Raw genomic sequence first — 6,220 nt, forward strand, 5'->3', positions numbered from 1 at the left:
AATAATAACATAAAAAAGGTTGAAGTTACCTTCAGAAACCTTTAATTATTAGGGAGATTCTGCCCCTTTTTAAATATGCAAAGTTCAGAAACTATGTTCTATTATTTGTAATACACTTTAGATCTCTACGGCATGTCAAGGTCTTCATGTTTACTCTTGTACAGATTCTCTACATCCCGTTACGTTTCATTGATTGTTTTATACATGCTTTTTCCGCTCAGCGCTGTAACAGTACAACGAGGGGAATAAGTAGTTTCCGCTCCACCGAATATTATGATGGCACAGGGAAGGCTTGGGCTCAGGAGCTGTGCCTGTGCAATCTGCAGCGGGTGTCAGCTGTAACAAGCAGTTGACACCCTACTTGCAATGGTCAGGAATGCAGATAAGGCCGATTCCAGCCATTTAACCCCTCAAATGCCCTGGTCAACACTGACTGCACACCTAAGTAGTTTTACAGGGGAAGGGGAGTACCGCTAGGTGACCTAACAATGGCCACCATGTCTACCATGTACGGGTCTAAGAAACACACTGCCTAAGTCAAGACCTAATAGGCTGACTGTCAGTGTAAAACTGAAAGGCACAATACACTGCAATACAGGAGTATTTCAGTGTTTTATATTAGTGATCAAATGAACACACGGTCAAGTCCCATAGTTGAACAAAATAAAAATGTAAAAAAGTCAAAGAAAGTGTTAAAAAAATTAAAGACACCATTATTTCCCATAGAAAATGCTTTATTATTGAAAAATATAAAGAATAAAAAAATGACACATGATTAAAATTGCTCCATACTAAACCACCCACACTATAAAGTTAGTAAATTTTTTATCCCACATGGTTATCACCCAAAAAACATTTTTTTTTTTTTTTTTTTAGAATAGCTGTTTTTTGTTCCCACCTTCCAAAAACAGGAATAAAGTGTTATAAATAGGCCCTGTTTACACTGAATTCCTTGCAGGCAGAAAAATATCTGCCCTAGGGCTTGTCCACACGTAATGGAAATTTTCTGCAGCAATTCCGCTTTTACTAGCAGACATTCCGCTACGGAAAAACCGCACCACACCCTGTAATTTTTAGGGTAGGAACACACATAGCGTAAACACTGCAGATTTTCCGCAACGGATTTCAACAAATCTCGTCCCCACACTGCAGTAAATATCCGCCCACAAAACCGCACATAAATTGACCTGCGGTGCGGTTACTACAACGGCAGCATGTCAATTAATTCTGCGGATACGCAACTCTTCTGTTGTGGGTTTACCCATTAGAGCATGACCAGACGTGGCGTATTTCTTCCGCCACTGCCCGCATCAATGCCGCACATAATCTGCATTGCAGATTCTGTTGCGGCTCTGCCTAAAATGGGCATTAAATTGATGCGGACTAGTCGTTGCGTATTGAGGTGAAAGTACTTCGCTTCTCTCTATCAGTGCAGGATAGAGAGAAGGGACTGCCCTTTCCCTAGTAAAATTAAAAGAAATTCATACTGACCCGGCCGTTGCCTTGGTGACGCGTCCCTCTCTTGACATCCAGCCCAACCTCCCTGGATGACGTGGCAGTCCATGTGACCGCTGCCGCCTGTTATTCGCTGCAGCCGTCACGTGGACTGAAACGTCATCCCGGGAGGCCGGACTGGAGGAAGAAGCAGGGAGTTCTCGGCAAGTATAAAATTCTATTTTTTTTACAGGTTGATGTATATTGTGATCGGAAGTCACTGTCCAGGGCGCTGAAACAGTTACTGCCGATCGTTTAACTCTTTTAGCACCCTGGACAGTGACTATTTACTGACGTCGCCTAGCAACGCTCCCGTAATTACGGGTGCACACACGTAGTCACCCGTAATTACGGGAGCCCCATTGACTTCTATGGGCCTGCCCGTGCCGTAATAACGGCCCGTGATTACGGGCGTTTTTACGTTAGTGTGCATGGAGCCTCAGTCTGGCTGTAGACCTAGAAATACATAGGTCCAGCCAGAATGAAGAAAGATCATGTTCGTAAAGCAAATACGCTACGCAGCACACATAACATCTGCGGACTTCATTGCGGAATTTTGACTCTCCATTGAAGTCAATGGAGAAATTCCGCAATGAGTCCGCAACAAGTCCGCTACACGCCCGCAACAACCAGTGTATGCTGCGGACACCAAATTCTGCACCGCAGCCTATGCTCTGCAGCGGAATTGTCCGCAACGTGTAAACAAACCTAACGAAAAAGGTGTGGAAAGCTATGGAGAAACGTGTACGCTGCGGATTTCCGCAACGGACTGTCCGTAGCAGAATTCCAGAGCAATTCCGCCACGTCTGGTCATGCCCTTAAGTGCTTAAACCCACAACAAAGCAGTGTGTGTTACGATATTTGTGGAGGAATCAAAGCGATGTGCCGCAAAAATCGCAAGTAAGAAAAAAATAAAATAAAGTTATACTTACCAAGAGTTCCCTGCTTCTTCTCCAGTCCGGCCTCCCTAGATGACGTTGCAGGCCCTATTACTGCTGCAGCCAATCACATGCTGCAGAGTCACATGACCTGCAACGTCATTCCAGGAGGCTAGACTACGCATCGAGAAGAGGGAGGGGGTAAGTATAAAAGTTTTTTGTTTATTTTTCCGGCGCCGCTTCGCTGCGTAAATTCCGCTGGAGAAACGCATCACGGTGGGGTGCCATTTTTCGGATGGCATTCCCTGCGGTGTTCAGGGCGGATACGCTGCGCAGCTTAACGCAGTGTATCCGCACTGAATACGTTGTGTGTGTTCCTACCCTTACTGCAGAAAATGGTACAGATTCTGCTGCGTTTTTCTCAATGTTGGGAAATGGAGACATCTCCTCTGAAAAACGCAGAATTCTGTCCACTTTCCGCAGCAGGAATTGACATGCTGCGGAACGAAAGATACGCACTGCAGGTGAATTTCGGGATGGAAATTTTATGCAGCGTGTGGATGAGATTTGTCAAATCTCACCCACTTTGCTGCTACTGTATTCTGCTGTGTATTTTCCGACCGCAATTCTGGACGGAAAGTACGCAGCAATTCCGTTACGTTTGGACATGCCCTTAGAATTCCTTCAGGAATTTTGAGGCAGATTTTGAACTGCCTGCACGTATTTTTCCAAGTTTTATTCTTATTTTTTTTTTGGGGGGGGGGGGCGTTTTCCACCAACAGCCATTGAAGCTAATGCAAGGAATGTGGATGAAAATAGCAGTGAAAAACGCTCAGAAACTAGTGCAGCAGATTTTTTTCTGCCTCCTGTTGATTTCAATGGGAGATTAGAGGTGGAAACTGCAGCAATTGGCGCCCGGAAAAAAACAATGCCCCTGCCTCCCATTGAAATCAATGGGGGTATTTTTTGGCCGACGAGTCTGATGCGGTTTCCGCATCAAAATTAGTGCCAAAAATAGTCATATGTACAGTATCTCAAAATGGTACCAATGAAAACTACAAGTAGTCCCACAAAAAACAAACCCTCATAAAGTTCTCTATATAGATAAATAAATTTGTCCTGGAATGCGAAAACACACAAAAAAAATGAACGTGTTTTTTTATTACTCAATAGTAGCAAAACATAAAAAAACGATATCAATTTAGTATCGCCATAATCAGAACGACCCGCAGAATAATGTTATCATGTCATTTAAACCAGATGATGAATGCCATTAAAAAAAAATAATAATAATAATAATAATAAATAATGGTGACATTGCAGGTTTTTATCCTTTTCCCTGAAAAAAAATGAAAAAAAGTAATTCAGTACATTATAATTACCCCATAATGACAACATTTGCATATTTGACAGTAAATTCAGACGTGGCAAGTATCACAGCGGACTTGCCGCAGATTTCACAGTGAAATGCGCTACTTCTCCGCAACAGACTGGGCATGCTATGGAGTGTAAATTCCGCACCGCAGCCTAAATTCTGTTAATTTCCGCAATGTCTAAACTAAGTAACCTAAAAAGCTATAGAAACCAAAAAAAAAAAGGCTGCTAAGACATGGTGGAAGTCCGCAGCAGCCTTTTTATTCCTTTGGTTTCTATAGCTTTTATAGCTCGACCTAGTTTGGGCCCAAACTAGGTCGAGGGGTTAAATGCATTGCTTTCGCACTATACACTTTTATTACAATTTTTATGTTTTTATTTTTGGCAAAACTTTATTTTATGGACAGAATATGACTCACAAATACTTTGACATGTACAGTTCTTGCAAATTTTTATGTATCCGAAAGGAACAAACACATGCATTTACTCCCGCAACAGTTGTATAAATATGGTTCATGTGGTCCTGAAAAATTGATAATATGGCACCAATCTAGTCCCATTACTGTTGAATTTGAAAATTTTAAATGAAAATAAGAAAGGAAGTTGGGACTACATTTTTCAGACCATAAGACACACTGGACTATAAAACACACAAGTCAATACCAGAGAAACAGAGGAAAAAAAGTCCATTAATAATAGGCTGATCACATGGTGTTCACAGTGCCCATTCATATCAATGGGTTGTCTGTGTAAGACAGTGCAGGTCCTCCAAAGAGAAAGACACTACTTGTAACTGTTCTACACTGCGGCCAAGAGATGAGGATCCTGAACTGAGGACCCCCCCCTCTCTTAACTAAGAATTCTCTAATAGGGTATATGAGTATGGGTTCCCTAAACTGGACATCCCCTATAATTTCAAAGTGACTGCCCTTATAGAAACAATCTATGCATTTCAATGTCGCTCCCATTTGATACATTTAAAGCCACCCATGGCCTATATAGCTATAGTGCTAAAAGTAAGTCAAAATGAGAAACGTTAGGATAATTACAACAATACAGAAATGGTCTGGTGTTCTCTCTGCTGTTGGAAGGAAGATCCTTTGAATAAAAAGTCACCATATTCAGATATTCTCTTGTGCTTGCTTCAACTTCCTACCAGCGTTCTTCACAGGGGTGAATAACGAATCATCAATGTCCTTCTCCAATTCAGGTGTAGTTCACACAGGCGAAATTAAGCATTAAACAGGTCTTACTGAACTAAATGGACTGTCCTCATAATGAACGGATATGCCTGGTCATCTATGGTCCTAAATTACAGCCTGTACTATAATCGAGAGCTGCAAACCTAAGCGTTCTCTGTTTTCTTAATTTCTTGGTGATTGATTTTGCATTTTATAAGCATATTCTTTGCATTTTATAATGTACAGTAAACTAACATATGGAAAACGAACTGTCCCATTGCATTATGGGAGCCCACCAGTGCTGTTGATGTGTCTAACGATAAGGTTTTAAACTGATTCCAGTGAAATTGTGCATATGACTCTGGTCTATAAGTTTATATTTACATGTGGCATTTTACTGTGGCATTTTACTGTAATTAATTGCAAGTTTTTGGGTATTTTCCGTAATAGATTCCTCCAATTCTCTGTGTCCATACTGTATCACCTGCATTTGGTTTTACTCACAGATACCGTGGGAACGCGCAACATAAAGATTGTGTTCTGCTTCAACGTGTGCCATTTTACAGAAATATTCACCCCTAGAAGCGTTGCCCCTAGGGGGCAAAATGACACCCTTTTTTTTGTAAATATTTTTTTTTTTCTGCCAACATAGCTGTATAAGGCTATGCTTTTCGTTAGACAAGTTGTACTTCCTCTAGGTGCCATTCTGAGGTAAAGAAAAATTGGTGTTGAATTTATATACAATGTTGACTTCATAGTGTGTTTATGTTTTATTTATAATGTTTTACAATCATCATAAATAATGTTATACATTTATTGAGGCCCAGTTGATACAGAGATTTTTGCAGGCAGAAAAAAATCGACCTCAAAATTCCTTCCCTAACGCTTTTTTTCCATATTTTTTGCGGCGTTTTATGCCTGCGTCCATTAAATCTAATGCAAGGACCACAAGCAAAAAAATGATGCAAAAGACACTCAGTAACGAGCGCTGCAGGATTTTTATGCCTCCTATTGATTTTAATGGGAGGCCAGAGGCGGAAACCGCTCAAAAAAAGAGCATGCCAAAAGCCGCCCAGGAAAAAAAAAACGCCTCTGCCTCCCATTGAAATCAATGGGAGGTGATACATATGTGCCGTTTTTTTTATATGTAATGTACTGACATATATCTTTATGTCAGTACATTAGCCTGTGTATGACACATGCATTTGTTAGGGCACTCTTAGACATTCTTCGAAACAGGCAATATGAAAAGGCAGCCTTGGTGTCCATCAAGGACAGAGTGTACTGGACAAG

The 6,220-nt window shown here is 41.2% G+C and overlaps 1 non-coding gene across 1 annotated transcript; it reads right to left on the reverse strand.

Moving 5' to 3' along the window:
- Positions 1-3,951: 3,951 nt before the first annotated feature.
- On the reverse strand, positions 3,952-4,081 carry LOC142654772 (small nucleolar RNA SNORA14). Its single transcript, XR_012849111.1, has one exon. It is a non-coding gene; the product is annotated as a small nucleolar RNA SNORA14 (small nucleolar RNA).
- Positions 4,082-6,220: the final 2,139 nt, after the last annotated feature.

Source organism: Rhinoderma darwinii, chromosome 5 (genome assembly GCF_050947455.1).
Source record: "Rhinoderma darwinii isolate aRhiDar2 chromosome 5, aRhiDar2.hap1, whole genome shotgun sequence".
Taxonomy (NCBI): domain Eukaryota; kingdom Metazoa; phylum Chordata; class Amphibia; order Anura; family Rhinodermatidae; genus Rhinoderma; species Rhinoderma darwinii.